At 42.3% G+C, this 22,755-nt stretch overlaps 1 long non-coding RNA gene across 1 annotated transcript; it reads left to right on the top strand.

Annotated features, from left to right (window-relative positions):
* Nucleotides 1–6,419: 6,419 nt before the first annotated feature.
* Nucleotides 6,420–8,068, top strand: LOC146491879 (uncharacterized). The gene is made up of 2 exons (XR_014872295.1): nt 6,420–7,761; nt 7,840–8,068. It is a non-coding gene; the product is annotated as an uncharacterized LOC146491879 (long non-coding RNA).
* The last annotated feature ends 14,687 nt before the right edge of the window (nt 8,069–22,755 follow it).

Below are 22,755 nucleotides of genomic sequence, written 5' to 3' on the forward strand. Positions count from 1 at the left end.
GGAACATCCCCACCCCAGGCCACAAAAACTTCCTTTTTTTTATGATGTATTCTGTCCTTATAGTTCTTAAAGAGAAAAGCAGCCAAACCTGCAGGCCAATGTGAGAAACTTGGCTTTTTACATTAAACATTTGCTGCACTATACCATATGCTACTACATGCCAAAAGGAAGGCTTGCATATGCCTTTCTTTAAGAGGAACACTGGCACAGTGCATCTTTTCTCCAATGAGGGAGCAGGTATATAAAAAAGGTATTATCTCTGCAGTGAGTAGTGCTGCATCATTCTACCTTTCCAATTTACAGTTGGCATACAGTTATGCTAAAAGGTTTGAGCTCATGGGCGTGAATCTCATGGTAATTTTGGGCTTTTGATGATTTCTTTGAACTGTTTTTTTTCCAGGGTGGAATGATTGTAGAGCTTACACTTTTAAAACAAGAACTGGGTGCACAGGTTTGAATTTACTTTGGATTTTCTCTAATCCACAAAGGGTCAAACTTATACATACAGGCTCAACTATATCAATTGTGCTGAAGGTTTTTACAGCGTCTTTTAATTTGACAAGTCCAAGGCCTATTAACGTCTTGTGAGAGATTATGATTGACAACTACTGGTAGTTTTTCTTTTTTTGAGAGCATTTTGTTTGGATCGACCAATACAAAACAATGGGAAAGCAGTCTGAACTCAGTAAAGATCTAAGAAGGAGAAGTTCAGAAGGTCTCTTTGAACCATTTATAAACAACTGCAGATTTAAAGATCGGCGATTTCAACAACTATATGTAAGTAGAAGTTATTCAAATGTGTCACCACTTTGCCAAAGTCAGGAAGCCTGGGTTACCCTCAGATGTTAGGATGTTCGGGAACTGCCAAGTCTCAAGCCTGCCAGGAACTGGAAAAGCTTACGTTGGACCTGCTGAAAAATTTGGGTCGGTACCAGGAAACCAACCAATCTGAATATGCTCCACCAATTCTGCCAAGAAGAGTGGTCAAATATCCAGGCAGAATTATGCCAAAGGCTTGTTGTTGGCTATTTAAAATTTCCCAAGTTTAACAAAATATTAGTGGGGGTGCATGTATAGAGTTGCACAAATAATTTGTGTGGCATCTTACTGAATGCAGAACACCCGATGGTTATGTAAATAGTTTGAAATGGTTATTTTAAAAAATGGTAAAAGGTAAATGGCTGCAAATAACTTTGTTGTTTGCAAAACTTGTGCATATGATTTTAAAATTGACAATTTATATTTGCATTTAAAGTTAGGAAATATGATTCATTAAACATGTCTGAGGTTGTTACAGTAAAAAATATAACTTTTTCCACTCGGATTTTGTTTTTTGTCTGATTTTAGATCAATTGTGTTAATACAGTATGTCAAAATGAAAACATAACTGTAAATTCAGACACGTGAGGTTGTGCTGAAAAGGATGATACCAAACAAGGCAAAGTAAATCGTTTTTAAAGGTGAAATGTGGAGGGAAAATCAAAAGTAGTTAAAAATGGGCAATTATACCCTGGACCCCAGAGGGTTAAACATTAAACGTTAAAGTAACGCAATAGTTACTTTTCAAGTAATTAATTACTTTTAGAATATTGTAACTCAGTTACTTTTTTGAAGAAGTAACTTGTAACTACAATTAATTACTTTTTCAAAGTAACTTGCCAAACACTGGAAACTATCACACCTCACTTGCAGCTACATTCTTTTTATGGCTGCAGTGAATGACCCCATCAAATTATACTTTGCAGTCAGATTCAGTACTTATGATTTACCTGTTTTAAGTACATGGCAGACTTTATAGAGATATTACCGTCAATTTCGGCTGTTCGGAAGAAAAACATAGTGATTTGTATTAGCTGAGACCTTTAGTGCCCCAGATAGATGTACATCATTATTTTCTGGCTCTGTAATTATGATTATAATAATTATTATAATTATTATTATAATTATTATTAAAGTGACATGTGGTGCTTTGGGAGGAAGGTTTAGGTTTCTAAAGCTGCTATTTCTTAGCGCTGCTTTTTCCCTTATGATTTTGGGGAATATTTTTTCGACTTTATTTGATTTATATGGTGAAACCTGGATGAGAGGGTGATGGGAACAATGTAAAATAAATGCCCAAGGGCAGACTAACATCCACCTGGACACAGACGCTAAAATATGAGCTTTCTTCTCTTTTACAGTAAAAAAAACCAAAACAAACAAAAAAACAACTTCTTTGGAGTCAGCCGTCATATAGACTTAGTCTTTACCTCGTGGAGCTCAGTTTGGCTTATGCTGCTGACCAGGTTGTAGGACATCAAGTCATCCCTTTTAAGCCCTACAGGCCACCCACAGCACACAATGTGGTACATAAGTTGCCCCACAGCATTGTGGATAAAGTTGTTTCAATTAAACAGTACATTTTGTTTTGTCCTTGTTAAAATAAACTATTTCTAAATGCTGTTGTTAGCTCAAATATATCCTAAGTAAACAGAAATTAGTATTTCCAAGCAGTGGTGATTCTAGAGTTTAGACCAAGGCCTAAATTCACATCTAACTTTCGTAACTCAGCATAGGCTGATGGATGTTTTCAATATAATGGCCATGTTCTAAAGTGAACCCTTTATCGAACCTGAAGCAAAACTGAACTACGATCAACCCAAGTAAGTTAAAGAACAATTTGCAGCAAAGCAGATAAAAGGAGGGACACGCACAACACTGTTTCCACCTCAACATGGGACATGAGGTTCTCCAATTCAAATGTGCTCATAGTTAACTGACTGAACAGCTTGGTTTTCCATTTAACTTCAGTATCTGCAAAGAAGGCACATTTGTGACATACGTTGTTATTAAATTAGGTTGGGAAGAATACACATTTAATAACTGTATGACACACTACTGACTTATGTGAAATCAAAACAGACGCCTCCTTGGCATTGTAACAACGATGTTGACTTTGGCGACACATCCATTCATCCCTGTTTCTCTTTGGTTCCCTGTATCTCCCTTTCTCTGTCCTCCTCTCTCAGCTTTTGTGCTGACATCCAAAAGATGGAGGACTAATGGCTCATAGACATTAGCTAATAACCTCTAATAATCTGGCCTATGTTAGTTAATGCTTTTGACACAATTTAGAGAACAAATATTCACAATCACACTCCTTTTAATTCACAGTAATGACCCTGCAATGCCAGAACAATTTGCACATGCTTGCTAATGCTTGGGTTCACTTCAATTCAGTTTTATTTATATAGTTTTAAATCACAACAGCAGAAGCCTCAAGGCACTTTATATTGTAAGGTAAAGACACTACAGACGACCCCGTATGAGCAAGCACTTGGCGACAGTGGGAACAAAAAAAATATAACTGGAAGAAACCTCTGGCAGAATGAGGCTCGGGAAGGGCACCCCACCCCACTGGCCTTAGCAGACGTGGGGTGGGGGGAATAAGTCAGGACAAAAGACAGACTGTGGAAGAGAGCTAGAGATTTATAAAAACTAATGATTACTTTGTGTTGCTTCCTCCCCTTCCTGTCATGAGCAACACAAGTTTTATTATTAATGACAAGCCTCACTGTGGAAACATTGATGGTGTGCAATGTAAAGTCATGAAATCAGGAACATTTTTTAAACCTGTTTTCCTTCTTGTACCATCTCTAGTAGACAGTTTCCTGGAATACAACATAAGAGGAAGATGGAGGAAGAGGTTATTACTATTATTACTAGTTATTTTCAGGGTTGCAAAGATGAAAGTTAAAAACCCCTAAAAAGAGTCTTAACTTCCCAAGTTTCAAGTTTCAAATAAACAGCGTAGCCACATTTACCTGTAATGAAATTCTAGTGCTCGTGCTATGAATAATCATAATAATAAAAAAAATAATGAAGTATTAAATATTAAAGAATTTAAGACAATTGTTTGGTATTTACAGTTTGTGCAAAAACTTGTGCAGTGAGGCTTTAAAGTGGTTAAAGTGACCGTGTGTAGAGTCCAGTAGTTGTAGTAAGTGTGTAATGGTGTGTGCAGAATGTCAGCAGTTCAAAAGCCTGATGGTTTCTGGGCAGAAACTATCCCTGTGTCTGCTAGTGTGGGTCTGAATGCTCCTCAACCGCCTGCCAGACAGGAGGAGTGTAAAAAGTCTGTGGCTGGGATCAGAGAGGCTCTGCTGCATCTTCCTCATGCAGCGCGGTCTATAGAGATCCGGCATGGCTGGCAGTTCAGTCCTGGTGATGCGCTGTGCTGATCTCAACACCCTCTGCAGAGCTTTGCGCTCCGGAGTGTTACAGCTGCCATACCAGGTGGTGATGCAGCCAGTAAGAATACTTTCAATGGTGCATCTGTAGAAGTTTGTAAGTATTCTGGAGTTCATGCCGAATCTTCTCAGGCACCGCAGTCTTGCTGCTTTTGTGATCACACCAACATGGTGTGACCAACTCAGATCCTCGCTGATATTGATGCCCAGGAATCTGAAACAGCTGACTCTGTCCACCTCTGCTCCTTCGATGTAGATCAGGGTGTGGCCTCCTCTCTGCAGTTTCCTGTAATCCCCGATGAGCTCCTTGGTTTTGCTGATGTTAAGAAGCAGGTTGTTGACACGGCACCATGATGTCAGGGCTCTCACCTCTGCGCTGTATACCATCTCGTCTCCATTCAAAATGCAGCCGATGATGGTGGTGTCATCTGCAAATTTGATGATGGTGTTGGAGCTGTGTGTTGCTGTACAGTCGTGGGTGAACAGGGTGTACATCAGGGGGCTGAGCACACATCCCTGGGGGGTACCTGTGCTGAGTGTGAGTGTGGATGAGGTGATGCTGCCGATCCTAACCACCTGAGGTCTGTCTGTCAGGAAGTCCAGGATCCAGCTGCACAGGGAGGAGCTGATGTTCAGGTCACGGAGTTTCATGACAAGTCTGGATGGTATGATGATGTTGAAGGCGGAGCTATAGTCGATGAATAGCATCCGCACATATGTGTTTTTCTGGTCCAGGTGGGAGAGGGCAGTGTGAAGTACTATTGGTATACATTGCATCGTCTGTAGATCTGTTAGGCCTGTAGGCAAACCGGAGTGGATCAAGTGAAGACGGGAGTAAAGATATGATGTGAACTTTGTCTATGCACTCAAAGCACTTCATAGCAATGGAGGTGAGTGCATTTGGGACACCAGACTGGAGCAGGGAAAGGTTAAAAATGTCTGTGCAAATATATGCCAGGTCGTGGGCACATGCTTTAAAAACACGACCTGGAATGTTGTCTGGTCCAGAAGCTTTCTGAGTGTACTTTCCTAAAGTATTTACTCATGACTGCCTTTTCAGATATCTGAAAAGGACAGCTGTCCTCTTCCAGCAAAAGCTCCTGAGATAGATGTTTTTCAAAGCATGCATAGAAGGTGTTAAGCTCATCGGATAGAGAAGTTACCTTACTCACTCTGCCGCTGTTTCCCATGTAGTCTGTGATGGTCTTCAAACCACTCCACATGTTCCTGGTCTTAGAGTTGCTGGAGCAGAGTTCCACCTTTTCTTTGTACTGTGCCTTGGCCATCTTTATTGCTTTCCTGAGGGCATACTGGGATGTTTTGTACTCACCTGGATCTCCAGATTTAAAGGCTGCAGTCCACACTCTGAGTGCTGTGCGGACCTCTCCATTAACCCACGGCCTCTGGTTGGGGTTTGTACAATAGCCCGTGGTACAATGTCATTGATGCATTTGTGAATAAAGTCTGTTACGTACTCAGCATAATTGTTGATGTTGTTGTCAGCGGCAGTCCGGAAGACTTCTCAGTCTGTGATGCTGAAGCAGTGACGCAGGGCACTGTCTGATTAGTTGGTCCAGCATTGAACCGAATGCGTCATGGGCTGCTCACTTTTCAGCTTCTGCCTATAGGCTGCCAGAAGCATAACCGAGGAGTGATCTGGTTTGCTGAAGGCCAGTCGGGGGCGGGCTTTGTAAGCATTTGCGTACGGAGTTTAAACTTTCTTCATGTTGGCTTTATTAAAGTCGCCAGCCACAATAAAAGCAGCCTCCGGGTATAACGTTTCCTGACGTTCGATAATATCAAATAGTTCATCCAGTGCCAATCTGGTTCAACGTGGGGGGGGACAGCAGTACAGAATACTGCTGTAAACTCCCTGGTCAAATAAGGTCTGCATCTCTTCATAACATGTTCAAGATCAGGAGAGCACCTCTACAAAACTGTCTGTACATCAGTACACCACCTTTGTTGGTCATTACGCACACGCCACCTCCCCTACATTTACCCGAGTCCTTTGTTCTATCCCGGTGGTGAATGGAGAGTTCCTCAGTGACAATGGCCACATCAGGGATGGAAGGGTCCAGCCACACTACAGTTCTTAATGTCCCTTTGGAATGTTATCCTGGTGCCTTGAGGCGACTTTTGTTGTGATTTGGCGCTATATAAATAAAATTGAATTGAATTGAATAGTTCATCCAGCTTGTTTTCTAGAGACTAGACGTTTGCTAGAAGAATGCTGGGAAGCGGGGTGCGATGTTGTCTGTTTCTCAGCCTGACCAGAATCTCGGCTCTTTCTCCCCCTTTTTCTCCAGTGTTTTTTCAGCCCAGGTAGCCAAGGTGAGTCACCACCATTCACAAAAAAGTTGGTTGGTGAAGGTCCGGAATGAAAATTTTGATGAATGTCCAGGAGAGTTTGTCTGTCACATGTGATAAAGCATTACAGGTTACAAAGAAACTAAGAAATAAAACAGCGAACATAAGAAGAACGCAAATTTGAGGAGGACACTGAGCGATGGCAGCCATCCTCACTGGAGCCATCTTAGAAAAAACGATGGCGCCTTTTCCTTTTCATTTGAAAATACAGAGGATTAAACGTATGTGCTGGAGCCTGCACTGTCTACTTAGGGTTGCATAAAACATAAAACATGTTCAATATTATAAAATCACTAAGTCTATGCTACCAATATTTTATTATATTTGCCAATATGGAAAATATAATAGAACACCCCATACCTTACATAGAGCACTGTAACAATAACTCACCTTTGTAGAGTGCTTGTCCAGATTTCTTCACATCAGACTTTCATAACTTAGCATTCGCAGCTTGACAGTTAGCTCTGTCAGACACAGCTTTCATCAGTCAGCTACAAAAATCTTTCACTGAAGATTTGCCCATGACTAATGTCCTGCAAAACGATGCATAAAAAACTTCTCTAAAAATGGCAGATATCACATTTATTTTGGTAATAGTTTTGGTAGATTACCAAACTGACTGGTTAAACGGTGTTTAATACTGGCTTTTAACTTTTATTGGCTTGCTAGCTAGGTGCCATGTCTCTGACTGCTGGCTAGCCATACTCAACTTGATCAAATGACAGCCAGCGGAGATGCTACAGGCTTAGGGATGGGTATCGAAACCCGGTTCTTGTTGAGAACCGGTTCCCACTGTTTCTATTCCTTGGAATTGTTTGCCATTTTTGCAAACGATTCCGTTATCGATTCCAGTTGCCCCGAATGACATCACCACGTTGCGGAGCGTCATTTACCTGGCAGGAAACACGGCGCGTAAGCGGCTCAAATGCTCAAAAGTTTGTTTATACTTTACGAGAACGGATGACAACAGGGCAACGTGCAATACTTGCAAAGTAGAGATTTCATTTAAGGCAGGAAACACTATGAATATGCAAAAGCATTTGCTCACAAAACAAGCGATGACCTTAAATGACTGTCGTGTTTTTAATTCAGCTCCGGACTCGTGAATCTCAACCCAGCAGCAGCGGTAACGTTTGCACGTCCTCTCCCGTTAATGCGGCAGGTAAATAATCAACTAACAGTGCATATTATGTTAGCGCGATCTGCCTTATTACAAAACCTGCCATTACTGTGCATTTAGATGACCATGATGAGAGAGACAGACAGAGTCTGCCTCAGATGCTGGCAGTTCTCACTGCAGTCTACCGGTAGCGTCTCCTTTCAGGCCAGGATAGACGAATGTCACCGAGCAGTGACTAAGTTTCTGGTAAAAGGCTTGCACCCATTTGCCACAGCAGATGCCCCCGATTTTCAGTAAGTGAATGTGTTTAATTGTAGGCAGGGACATTACTGGATATTCTTGTGTAATTGCTACAGAATAATTTATCTTATACTTTGTTATTGCTACAGAAGAATATTTATTTTTTTATTTTACATTTACATTTTTTTTTCCTGGGGACCCTGTGACTCCCCATTGAAGAGCCGTAGGCTGTGGATCTCTTAAGATCTCACTGTTGGGTTTGTAAGGCCATGTTACTCCTAAAAAATGTTTATATCTTCTTTTTGAAATCTCGTTCAAAGAGAAGATATAAAACAAAGTTCTAAGCTAATCGACCTTAGTGTTCTCCTTTTTAAAAAGAATTGATAAGAGAATCGATAAAGATAAAGAGTCGAATCGAACTGCTCTACTGTCGTTTCATTTCTTATCACTCCTTTTTTTTCATCTTAAGGACAGCTCCTCTTTATTTTCATTGACTGGCATCAGTTTTGACATTTAAGTCATAAATACCACTTGCAGTGGAGTCAGGTATAGCGCCCTTAGGGAGGTCAGGTCAACCTTTCCAATCCAGTATCTAGGTAAAACGTATAATAGACATGCTGGTACACTGTGTCCATTTCACGCTTTGCCTCTCCCAAGCGTGAAATTTACATGGTGGACTGGCTTGTCTATTATACTCTTTGCCGTGATATCAGGTTGCTCTGACTGTCAATACAAACTTTGCACATAGCCCCTGCTTTAGTTTCAAGCCTTTCAGCCTTCAGAGGAACCCCCTAGCCTGGGGCCCCAAGCAAGTTGCCTTGTCTGACGGCAAACTGCTCTTCCAAGTTAAAGAAAAAACATATAGAAAATGCTTATGTAAGATCTATATGTAAGATGGCGCTGGAGTGACGGCAGCCTTTCCAAGTAGCTCTGCAACACCGCACTTTTTCTTAACTTTTAACTTTTTTTAGACTAGGCTTTCAAACTTTATTTCACCTTCCTCTTGTTACTGTACTTCTACCTCTTAGATATAGCGATACAAGATGGATAATGCACTTTTTAAAACTTCTGGAACCAGCTCCTTCATCTACTCGAGAGCGGAGCTGCTGGCTCTAAGAACAAAGGGACAGACCGGCATGCGACACAACATCCCGGCTGAGATAAAGAGGAGCTACAGAGGCTGCAAGGCTGGAGCGAGGAAAGCGGATCACCGGAGGCGATTCAAACCATCAATCCCGACAGTGATAATGGGCAACGTGAACTCGCTACCGAATAAAATGGACGAACTGTGCGCTCTGAACAACCACCGACTATACCGTGAGTGCAGTTTGTTTATCTTCACGGAGACGTGGTTTACCGAGCTAACGCCACAGGCTAACGTAGACCTATGCGGTTTCACATCCGTGAGAGCCGATAGGGACATGCAGGCCAGCGGAAAAAGCAGAGGTGGGGGACTCATTGTCTACGTTAACAACAGATACTGCAACCCCGGACACGTCTCCGTTAAAGTTTCGGTATGCCGTCCAGACCTGGAGCTGCTAGCTGTTAGCTTGCGGCCATATTATCTACCTCGGGAGTTCAGTCATGTGATCTGTGTGTGTGTTTACATCCCTCCGAAGGCCGACGCAACAGCTGCCTGTGAGAAAATACACACAGTCACAGCAAGACTTCAGACCTGAGGCTTTCATTATTATATCTGGAGACTTTAATCATGCCACACTGGATTCTACTCTGGCTGCTTTTCACCAGTTTGTGAATTGTCTCACAAGGAGCAACAGGACAATTGACCTACTGTATGCTAATGTGAGAGATGCATACAGAGCCACCCCCCTCCCCCCACTAGGGAAGTCAGACCACAACCTGGTTTACCTACAGCCACAATACACACCCCTCGTCCAAAGGCAGCCTGTCACAACACGCTCCATCAGGAGATGGACCCCAGAAAAGGAGGATGCTCTGAGAGACTGTTATGACACCACAGACTGGGACGTGCTTCTGAGCCCACATGGTGAGGACATAGAGGGGGCGACACACTGTCTTACAGACTACCTCAACTTTTGTGTGGACACGGTCGCCCCTGCTAAGACGGTACGGTGTTACCCTAATAACAAACCGTGGGTAACACAGGAAGTCAAAGCTGTCCTCAACATGAAGAAGAAGGCTTTCAGGAGCAAAGTGAAGGAGGAGATGAAAGCAGCACAGCGGGAGGTGAAACGCTGCCTGAGGGAAGCAAAGGACACCTACAGGAGGAAGGTGGAGCAGAAGTTGGAGAGGAACAATATGAGGGAGGTCTGGAATGGTGTGAAAACCATCACAGGCCACAACACCAAGAACAGCACAGTGGGGGGGACTGTGGAGAAGGCAAACGAACTCAACAACTTCTTCAACAGGTTTGACCAGCCCACAACCCCCCCACCCTCACCCTCACCTTTACTACAGAGCCCTCTCCCCACTCTCCTACCTCCCTTGCTTCCCCCCTTCCTGACACTATGATGACACCCCCCTCCTCCAATCCCTCTCTCAGCAGCAGGACATCTTCCCCCCCGTCCTTCCAATCATCTCCCAGTGTCACAGTGGATCAGGTCAGGAGACAACTGAGGAAGCTTCGCCCCAGAAAGGCAGCAGGTCCGGACAAGGTGTGTCCGAGGATGCTAAAGGCGTGTGCTGCTGAACTTGGGGAGCCGCTACAACGAGTCTTCAATCTCAGTCTGCGACTGGGGAGAGTGCCCGCCCTATGGAAGACATCCTGCATCGTCCCGGTCCCCAAAAGGAACCGGCCCAATGAGCTGAATGACTTCCGACCGGTGGCACTGACATCACATCTTATGAAGACTCTAGAGCGGCTCTTCCTCAACCTCCTCCGACCACAGGTACAACATGCCCAGGACCCACTACAGTTCGCCTACAAGGCGGGTGTCGGAGTGGAGGATGCCATCCTGTACCTCCTGCATAGAGCCCACTCACACCTCGATGGGGGAAAAGGCACGGTCAGGATCCTGTTTCTTGACTTTTCCAGTGCCTTTAATACCATCCGGCCCTGTCTGCTCCAGGAGAAACTGAACAGGATGGAGGTGGACCCCTGCCTGGTGGCTTGGATCTCCGACTACCTCACCGACAGGCCACAGTACGTCAGGCTAAAGGACATCACGTCTGACACTGTGGTCAGCAGCACAGGAGCACCACAGGGAACTGTGCTGTCCCCTCTTCTCTTCACCCTGTACACCTCTGACTTCTGCTACACCTCTGAATTATGCCACATTCAGAAGTTTGCAGACGACACAGCCATCATGGGGTGTATCTGGGATGACCAGGAAGAGGAGTACAGAAGTCTGGTGAGGAACTTTGTCGCATGGAGTCACACAAACCACCTGCAACTCAACACCTCAAAGACTAAGGAACTGGTTGTGGACTTTGGGAGGTCCAGAGCAGGTCCACTGCCGGTTCAGATAGAGGGGGAGGAGGTGGAGGTGGTCAACAAGTACAAGTACCTCGGGCTGTGGGTGGACAACAAACTGGACTGGTCATGCAACACAGAGCACCTGTACAAAAAAGCCCAAAGCCGACTGTACTTCCTCAGGAGGCTGAGGTCTTTTAACATCTGCAGGAAGCTCCTGAGGATGTTTTACCAGTCGGTGGTTGCTGGAGTACTTTTCTATGCTGTGGTGTGCTGGGGGAGCAGCACAGCAAAGAAGGACTCATCCAGGCTGGAAAAACTGATCAGGAAGGCTGGCTCTGTGGTTGGCATGAAGCTGGACACTCTGGTGTTAGTGGCAGAGAAAAGGACACTAAAGAAACTGCTGGACATTATGGACAATGCTGGGCATCCTCTGCACACGGCCATAAACAACCAGAAGAGTCTGTTCAGTGACAGGTTGCTTCTCCCAAAGACAAGAACCAACAGACTTAAAAACTCCTTTGTCCCACACGCCATCAAACTGTTTAACTCCTCTCTGGAGGGGAGAGGGAGGGGAAACAGGAGGACAAAGGAGGGGGCAACAACTAAGCTGTAGTGCCTCTCCACTTCACTGTGCAATTACCTTTTGTGCAATACTTTTTGTTAAAAGTCAACGGTGCAATAGACTCCATACTTGAAATGTGCAATTCACTTGTATTTTTATTTTTATTTTTATTCCTATTTATTCTTTTTATCCCCCTTGTATATTTTATCTATATATGTCTTTGTATTTATATATGTGTATATATATATATATATATAATATTCTTAACTCTGTAACTTCTGTCGGTGCTGTGCTTTTTGGAAAAACAAATTTCCCAGAGGAACCCACCCGAGGGATTAATAAAGTTTTATCTATAATGTTCAGATGTGAATGGGTAAGATAATTAGGTAGCAGGTAGTTGGGAGGTATTCCTTGTGTGATTGTTTAGAAAAATATTGTTTCTGAGGTCAACAATGAATTTTCAGCCTTAAATATTGTTTATAGTTTATTCTTATTTCCGAGTTTGTGTCTCGTGGAGATTGTCAGACAACTATAACCACAACAATGAAGACATCATGATGACAGACATTAAAAACATTAACAACAAGAAAGTGGTGCAGTAATGTCACCAAAATCGAAGTGATTGTCGTGTTTTGTGCGAAAGAGGTAGCCAAATGGCTTTTAATATACTGACGTAAAAAAAGTAAATACAGCATTTATTTTGTGCATTTTCTTTACAATTTGCAGTCATATATCAAACAAAGATGTGTGTGCCTATATCCATAGATAATAAGGACAATACCACTACCACTACTTCTACTACTAAAAATAATAATGTCAAAAAAGGATCAGGTTACTTCTTTCAGTAACAGACTAACAGTTTGTTACTTTATTTCAGCCTCAGTTGATCTACTTCTTCTTCTGTTTGTCTACCACCATTATGTCTGGTTAGTTAGCCACCACCATTTTGTCCTTTTGTCCGTCTGTATCTGGAAGTCCCACAGGATCTTAGCTCGGTCATTCTCCACCACCCTAGGGGGCATATCCCATTTTGACCTCGGGACTTCCAGGCCGTATTCGGCACAGATGTTTCTGTATGCTATGCCGGCCACTTGGTTATGGCGTTCCATGTATGCCCTGCCTACTAGCATCTTACACCCTGCTGTTATGTGCTGGATTGTTTAAGGGGCATCTTTACATAGCCTGCACCTGGGGTCCTGCCTGGTGTGATAGACCCCAGCCTCTATGGATCTTGTACTCAGAGCTTGTTCTTGTGCTGCCATGATTAGTGCCTGTCCTGTCTTTCAGTCCAGCTTTGTCCAGCCACTGGTAGGATTTCTGGATATGAAAAACCCTCTATGCATGGTCAGGAGCTTCCTTGTCTTGATGTCAGTGGCTTCTGTTGTGGAAGTTTTCCACTTAAATAAAGCCTGCAGACGAGCGGTGAGCGGTAGCTAACATTCTTTAATCCAAGCACACAAAGACAACATACAAACAAGCTTGTGGAGCCCCCATGGCCGCGGGACAGACGGTCAGCAGAGTTCTCACTGAGCCTAGCATGGCTCTCAGTTAAATACCTTCTCCAGGAACAAAGGCAGTACACAGCTGTTTCACACCTTAAGGTTCACACTCCCTTGCTACTTCCCAGAGTCCTCGAAGAGACAAAGACTGGTCCTCTGGAGTTCCTGTTTCCCCCCAACATCCTTGCTACACCCCCTACCATTTGTCTTAAGTATGAGTGTCAGACATGTTAATACAATAACATAATGTGATTAAATACCTAGGTAAAAGAAATTCCTATACACTTCTATCTCCTCCTTTGGCCAACTTATTATCCCAGCTGGGTACCTGATCACAGGGAGGGCGTAGGTGTTGATAGCCTGGCTCTTGTTCTTACCATTCAGCTGACTTCTGAGGACTTGCCTGACCCTCTGCAGGTACTTGGTTGCAGCTTTTCTAGCGACCTCTTCATGGTTCCCATTTGCCTGTGGGATCCCCAGGTACTTGTAGCTGTCCTCTATGTCTGCAATGTTGCCTTCTGTTAGTTCGATCTCCTCAGTTCTAACTACCTTCCCTCTCTTTGTTACCAGTCCGAATGACATTCCGATATCATTGCTGTATATCCTGGTGGTGTGGATCACTGAATCGATGTCTCGTTCACTCTTGGCATACAGCTTGGCTATATCACTCTGAGCTCTCTCTCTCTCTCTATACATACATATATACATATACATCTATATATAGAGAGAGAGCTTCCTAATTGTTTTTTAAATCTATAACGCATTAAGGTCACATCATTTTTGGAACAAGCTGCCAGAATTTAGATGTCTATACCTATATCAGCTATATCAGAGTGACAGTAGTAAGGTAAAATACAGTAGCCAACCATTACTTGGAGGTTGTGTAAAAAAAAAAAATTCCCTTATGCATCTGAGTGTCATTGTAGGGCTTGCAATACTCCTTGGGAAACTGACGATAAAAAAACAGGACTCTGTTAGCCACACGTACAGGGTGGGTAGATTTATATGGATACACCGTAATAAAATGGGAATGGTTGGTGATATTAAAGTCCTGTTTGTGGCACATTAGTATATGTGAGGGGGCAAACTCCTCAAGATGGGTGGTGACCATGGTGGCCATTTAGAAGTCGGCCATCTTGGATAGAACTTTTGTTTTTTCAATAGGAAGAGGGTCCCTTCGGTGGATATAAGCTACTCACAAATGGCACCCTTACAAACTACAGCTATATCTCAATGAGGATGACCCAGATCAGCGCACAGAATTTGCAGAATGGGCAAAACAAAAATTGGAACAGGACCCTCAGTTCACGCAGAAGATTTTGTTCAGTGATGAGGCAAACTTTTATGTGAATGGTGAAGTTAACAAACAAAACCACCGCTATTGGTCTGACACTAACTAGGGATGGGTATCGTTTTACCAGATACCAGTACCAAACCGGTACTTGGAAACGGTGCTGGTGCTAAAACCGTGCTTGAATCGGTGCTTAAAGAATGGAAAACGCAAACTTGTCCTAAAACCTCTCATTTTTAGCTGTTTTTTTGTAAAAAGATAACAATGTTAGCCTTTTCTGTAGCTATAGGGCATATATGGTATCACTCTTGGCTGGAAGCAGTGCTTAAACAATGGAAAAAACACAAACTTTGTCCAAAAACCTCTCATGTTTAGCTGTTTCCCACTTTTCCTTTAGTCATTTTAGCCTTTTGGCCAGGGTGAAGGGAGTATCTGCCATCAAACAAGAAGACAGCCGCATGTAACTACGATGGTGTTTGCTAGTTCACCTTACATGAATTAATTTCACGTGGTTAGCGTACTCAACGTAAATTACACACGAACAACATTAAGCTACTCACTCAGAGAAGAACGGCTGCTGCTGCCATCATCATCCGTCATCATTTCTGCTACACTGACTCTCCTCTTTGGGTTCTTCAGGGATGTTGCTAACTCCGGTTCCGATAACAGGCACAACACCCGCAGAAGATGTGCTCGGTCTTGCAGCAAGCTATCAAATACAGTGTATTTCTCGGCTTAAACCCCCCCCCCCCCCCCCCCGCTATGTGTCGCCAGGCGTTTCATCAGATTCGAGGTGTTACCTCCTTTGCACAGTATCACCTTAAAGCACTTGTTGCAGGCTGCTGAGTTTGCATCTTTTGCTGTGAAGTACAGCCAGACTTTTGACCGCTTCGCCTTGGGCATTTTTAATCTGTAGCTCTGCTCTAAAAGAAAGTACGTACCTGGGTCCGCCTACTATGCTTGCAAAGGTAAAATGATTGGCTAGAATCAAAAGTGTATGACATCTCAGGGGAAAAAAGAACACAGAAATAAAGCACCGAAATGTGCGCTGCTTTTCGGTCTGGTTACTACCGGACCGAAAAGCAGCGCACATTTCGGTCTGGTTACTACTGGTATCTACCGGTATCCGGTGCCATAATGGCACCGGATACCGTGCCATAATGGCACCGGACACCGGTACCCATCCCTAACACTAACCCACATTGGATGGATCCCTCCAAGACTGTTGGAACAACAAAAGTGATGGTTTGGTGTGGTATATGGGGTACAACGATAGTGAGTCCATTCTTCATCAATGGAAACCTCAAGGCCACTGGATATTTGAAATTGCTACATGATGATGTGTTTCCCTCTTTATGCACTGAAGCTGGCACGTTCCCTGAGTTTTTCCAGCAAGATGGTGTACCACCACATTATGGGTGCCAGGTCCAAGCATTCCTAGATGAACAGTTTCCTGGAAAGTGGATTGGTCGTCGTGGGCCAGTTGAATGGCCCACAAGGTCTCTCAATCTGACCCCCTTAGACTATTATCTTTGGGGTCATCTGAAGGCAATTGTCTATGGTGTGAAGATACGAGATGTGCAGCACCTGAAACTACGGATACTGGATGCCTGTGCTGGCATTTCTCCTGCAGTTTTGCTATCAGTGTGTGAAAAGTGGGAGAAGAGGGTTGCATTGACAATCCAACACAATGGGCAGCACATTGAACACATTTTATAAGTTGTCAGAAACTTGTAAATAACTCATGAAAGAATAAAGTTATGTTGAAACCAAGCACACCATTGTTTTTCTTGTGACATTACCAATAAGTTTGATGTGTCACATGGCCCTCTTCCTATTGAAAAAAAAAAAGTTCTATCCAAGATGGCCGTTCTAAATGGCCACCGTGGTCATATTTGTGTTTGTGGCACATATACTAATGTGCCACAAATAGGACTTTAATATCACCAACCATTCCCATTTTATTACGGTGTATGCATATAAATGGCCACCCTGTGTTATGTGAAGGCTGTGTGCAGGCAGGAATGGTGGACCCAAATTGTAGACGCTCGGAGGCACAATGTAAACTCAAACCAGCTTTAATGCTGAACTCAAAAAAGGTAACAAAACTGAGACTCCAAATAAACTCAGGCAAGCAGACAGAACACAGCATAGAAAACGGTAGATCGCAACACGGACACAGAGAAACACAGGGCAAATACACAGAGGGAGCAATCAGGGAATGGGTAACAGGAGGGAAACACAGCTGGGGCAAATCAGGCGCATTTACATGAGACACGGACTTTCAAAGTAAAACAGGAAACATAACACAGAGATGCGAACTTGACAAGGGGATACAGCTGACAGGGGAGACAGAGCAACTAGAGAACACAGAGACATAAACCATAAGACATAACCCAAAGAAACCAAAGGCTAGAAATGATAAATAATATAATAAACTCAAAATCCTGGGTCAACGACCCAGGCATCCTAACACCCTGTAGATGGAAAGAAGGAGTTTTAATGTCCCACTAGCCTTAGTATAAGTATTGGCTACATCCTGTCAGTGGAAATGTTATTTTAAGAACATGTAAAAAGGAAGGAGATCCACATAATAGCAATTTATCTGAGTCAAGATGTTAATCCATCCATCCATTCTGTTCCACTTTTACAATTTAAGGTTTAGGGGGTGGGTTGGCTGGAGCCTCTCCCAGCTACCACAGGGAGAGAGACGGTGTACACCCTGAATGGGTTTCTATCCTGTTGCAGTAAAATGTATATATAGCAGCTAAATAAAGTATAAACTAAACATTAGAAAAAACACAAAAACACAATGCTTATTAAACAAGGGATAGATGCACAATTTAACAAATTTGGCACCAGCCTTCTATAAAGATGAACAACGAGAGCCAAAACCAACTTGCATAGATTCCCAAGAAGGTCAAGTCATTTCCTGTTATAAGGTGGGAGGAGCTCTGTATTAGGACCCAAAAAAACATAAAAGCTAGTTTGATACAACAGCCACTGCTTTTAGGAGGCCGACTGCCTTCACAAGATTTGAACATTGTTCTTAAAAGTCAAAGGAGCTTGCAAAGAAAAGCGTCTGGACTTCTTTAAGTTACTTGAAGACGTTTCACCTCTCATCCGAGAGGCTTCTTCAGTTCTAAGGTCAAATGGTGGAGAGTCCCAGATATAACCCTAGTGGGAGTGTCCCCCCACAGAGGGACAAAAGGACCCCCTGATGATCCTCTAATCGCCTGAGCCAAGGTGTGGAACTGGGTGTGGGTCCCAAGGTTCCACAACGTCTTCAAGTAACTTAAAGAAGTCCAGACGCTTTTCTTTGCAAGCTCCTTTGACTACGATGACCTGGATGACTGAGAACCTTCACAGACATTGTTCTTAAAACTCAGTCCAACTTGCTTCACCTTAACGGTTGTGGTGATATCAACGTGTTTACATGCAAAGAGTATATTTTCACTTTTAATGTGTATTTTCATAACTTTTAATAAATTTTTTTTAGTTTCATGTAAAGAGGTCTTAAAAATGTCTTAAAAAGTCTCTAATTTAACTTCTTTATGTAGATGGACACCTTTATACGACACCTTTCTGTCATTAAAGAAGCTGAAGCACATACATCAAAAACTAATGTCCACTAATAACCCTCTTTATCATTTAATTGCCTACACTGTGAGCTTTTGTTAGTAGTTAAATAGTCTACAACTTTATCACAGCTGTTCTAAATGTATTCCCATGAATGTTTCTAAATGTTATTCTGTTATTACTCTCTTTGGTAATTGGCTTGTATTGTGTTTTGGTGTTCAGCCTCATGCAGTCGGTGACCTCGTGGGATCTGGATGTCCAGCTAGTTGACTCCATGTTCTCTACCAACTGACTGCGGGTGGAAATTTAAAGCCCCAGCCTCCCAGGTGGTTAAGTCTCTGCTGATCAAACAGTTGCTGCAAGATTCACAGTGTGATGGAGGTACACTGAACAACAACTGCCATCCCATATCAAACATAGTTTCTTGCCATTAACTCATCATATCCTCTCTGTGGACACCTCCCCCGAGTCGCCATGCATGTAATAAAGACTGTGTCATTCGGTGGCTTGATACGGTTGTCTGAGTCTATCAAGATCCAGGTTCCTTGGGGAAAAATGAAAAAGGATAGCAGGAGTAGATCTATAGAAGCCGGGAAAAAATGAGACTAAGAGCTCTTTTCCTTTTTATGTCTAGATATTTTGAACTGATGTTCCACTTTATAACAGCATAATGACATAAGCACTGCAAATTCACAGGCATTTGTAGATAAGTGGAGGGAGTCATTGAGGAGATTTTAGGCATGATTATAATAAATTAGGATTCTGAAGAAACGTGTGGGTACATTTTTATAAAGCTGGATCTCTTCATTTGAAATCTCATAAATATATTCAAATTAGTAGCTGCTGTTGAAACGATGACGGGAATGCTGATAAGAGTTAACCAAACTGACAATGCTGTTCAATCTACATGCGAGCAGATGCTTTTTATGTACTTGACCTCTTCTTCTCGCCTCACACCCACAAAATCCACCCGGCAATGAGCCTGTTTGTGCTAACAGCATTGACTTCACCCACAATGAAAGGCTTTAAGTGCCTTGTACTTTCCCAACTCAGATGCTTCACCGACCTGCTCCTTGACACCAGTTTGCCTCTATCAAGCATATTGCAGTCAGTATCGCCCCAAACTCAGTTGAACTTTATCCTTTCCCAAGCCCTGAATGAGTAATAACCTGTTGTAGAGGTGGAGGGAATGCAGATTTCAAAAGCATCAAATAGATAAGATCGTGATGATGCTTTGGGCTGCCCCAGGTTCTTCAAATTACAAGACAAGCTGTCAAAGATGGCTTTTTTTCTCAGAACAGATGACAGTAAAATAATAAATACATTTGCTCTTGCTGTGTTGCATTATGGTCTACGGAGGCAGCTGTCGGTGGAGGAATTGGTTCGTCTAAGATGGATTTCCATCCACATGAATATTGGTGTAAAGTCTAGAAAGAAGCCCCTGCTCTTTTATTCTGATGGTTGATGTCAAAGCCTGGTATTTATCTTTGATGTATGAGATGGGTGAAACTTCACTTACGTGCCTGAAGTGGCGTAATGCGATGTCTCGTCGTCTGCGATTATAGAAGCAGAAAAAAAAAGGCACGTAAGGTCCTGGAACCCATCCACTGAACACTGAAACCAAGACGGATGAAACTGATGACTTGGGCTTGGCAAAGTAAAAAATAATTAGAGGTTGCTTTGAGTTCAACATCAGCGTTGCTTGACAGCAGATAAACTGTACTTTCAATAAATCTGACAAGAGCCAATCAAGCTGAACCACAAATGATTCAAATGTAAAAACAAGAGAGCGGGAAAAGAAGGTATAATCGCAAAAAAGTGCATTAAGAAATTGCAAATTAAGCAAGGATTTAGTTCAGGTAGGGCACTGGAGTCCACATGCACTTGCCGATTGGCATTCAGAGTGGCTATATGTAGATGGAAAACATCCAACCTTTCACAGTTACTCATCTGATCCTACTCTGATGCCCACACCATTCAGATCCCTCAAACCACACATGTGGGAATTTGCTCTCTCAGCAGTGCCTGTTGAATTGTCTCTGACTGATGTCACTGGATTAACAGGCACAACTCATCATCATGACTTTAAATGCTAAAAATGTGAATAATATAGTTGTTGTTTTTTAATTCGATCAAAACCCTCTAAATAAAACGATTATGTGATCATAAGAAACTTTTAGATCATTTCAGTGACATTGCACAGGGGTGCATTCAGCTTTGTTTTATACTTTTATTTCTCATTTCCTCAAGATGAATTCCCAAGGTTCATGATGAGCCGTGCATCTGTGAAATTTCTCTGTTATTATAATTGACACACCAAAGCTGCTACCTAAACCTGTTGTTTCTGTTGTTTTACTCACACAAGTGTTAATGAAGCTCACGTGTAAGTTCATTAAGGAAGAACTGTATTCACTCATCCGCCTGCGTGGCTTGGTGTCTGGGCTGCTACTCTATTCTTTACATCACTCGCACTTTCCCATGCTGTCAACCTTAATTCTGTCATCATCACTCTTGTCCAATCATTTTCTTGCCCGTCTTCAGTGAGCCAATTAGCCTGTGTCCCGTGTGCTTTAAATCTCAGTGCTTCTTCTGTCTGGCTGAGATAAGACTCCATCTCATCCATTCCAGATAGAGATCCTCATCCAAATTTCCACTTGTTTCATCTCTGCCACCACCAGCGTTTAGACTCCTGGGGCACCTGTCCTACTTCCTACCATTGCTGGACTCCGCTCTGCCAAATAGTTTATTACTCGATCTCTGTATTTCAATAAATCCTCTTTCAGATGATCTCTCAGTATTGAATTAGCGGTTATAAGGAAGGACTGAGGACCGTAAATCTACAAACCCATTTGGAACCTCTTATAAAACAGAAATACAGCTGCCCTGACATGCTATTAGAAAAGTGCTATCCTTTTAACCCTCTCAAGGCAGACATTGCCGATTTGCAACTGATTACCCCACATACATATTTTATGAGTTTTTTTTACTCAGAAGTACCACTGCAGGACTTGGTTGTGCATTAGCAACAAAAAACTTAATTTGAGCCTGAGAGGGTTAAGGAGAAGCACTAACCACTGCAGTTCCTTACATGGCCACTTGACTAGTTTCAGAAATGACTAAGTTATCCCAACAGCATGGTATAATAAAATAAAGCCTTGCTCTTTGGCAAATTTAACCCTTTGTGACAACTGTACATCTTGTTAATTGTTATTAACCTCACCTATTTAGGGATGTGACAGTGTTGAGTATTTGGCTACTTGCTGGCTTCATCTCTGCTAATGCAAAAGCTTAAGAAGACAGTTTTAGTGAGTAAATTGTAGTGTTTTACTCGTGTGTTACTTTTGATAGATCCCCAAATCCAAAAGACAAGGTTTTAAAATACTAGTCTCTGCACATTTTTTATGAAGTCTATTCTCTTTAGTTGTAGTTGGATCCTATATAAACCCAAATTAAAACAAACAAGCATTAAGAGTATTATACAGAAAGTGGCATCATGTGCAATTTATGAATTTATGTTTATGTCGACAATGATATGCATACATTGAAATGAAAAAAACAAACTTGCTGGTCTTAGAGAAGTTATTTAGTTATTTATCTATTTCTGTATCTAGTTGATCTAACTAGCTACAGCAAACATTTGAACATTCAGAGCTCAAAACTGAAGTAAACGCTAGCTTAAAAGGGGAGGCTATCACCAGTGTCTCATATTAAATTAGCTAAATTTAGAGTATTAATAAAGCATGTTAAAAAGAGTTTACGTGGCTATATTGATTGACATTTATCTGACAAAGCCAGGTAGCCCACTGGTATATTTAAACTGGAGCTCTCCACTGTGTATACAATGTCCGGTTCTTTCTGATAATTTTTAATGGATTATCTGATTAATATTATAGCTTAATGTGTGGTAGAGACCATCCCAGAAGTTTGTGCTTCAACTGTGGTAAGTAAGTTTGGAGCATTTTGCTAGTCATTTACAGATATACCAGAGTATCTGTCCCCTGTATTGCACCTGCACAGTTTATTAATACAGGTTGCTAATAAAAGTAGCTAGTGTTAGCTGATAACTTACGACTCCATATTTTAGCCCACGCTTGGTTATATCTGGGCCCATAAAATCCACATAGTGGCGGCCCAGTCAGAATCATTTTCTCTTTAAAAAGCAGAGTACAGACATCCATGTGCAGTGTTAGCTACACCGTAAAAAAAATTCCTAAAAATCAGTAATATTCCGGCAGCTGGAGCGCCAAAATAATACCATAAAATAACAGAAAATAGGGTTATTTTCAGTAATGACAATACAGTTTGTTGCCCTAATTTTACATGGGATTTTACCTTTTTCAAGTGCTTTTAAACATTAAATTAGGAACATTTTAATGTGATTAAACAATGAAATTACCTATAAACAAGGTCAATGAATGCGGCAATGTGAATAATAATACTTAAATGTACAGTTAACAGTTGGTTTAAA

Source organism: Neolamprologus multifasciatus, chromosome 23, assembly GCF_963576455.1.
Source record: "Neolamprologus multifasciatus chromosome 23, fNeoMul1.2, whole genome shotgun sequence".
NCBI classification, from domain to species: domain Eukaryota; kingdom Metazoa; phylum Chordata; class Actinopteri; order Cichliformes; family Cichlidae; genus Neolamprologus; species Neolamprologus multifasciatus.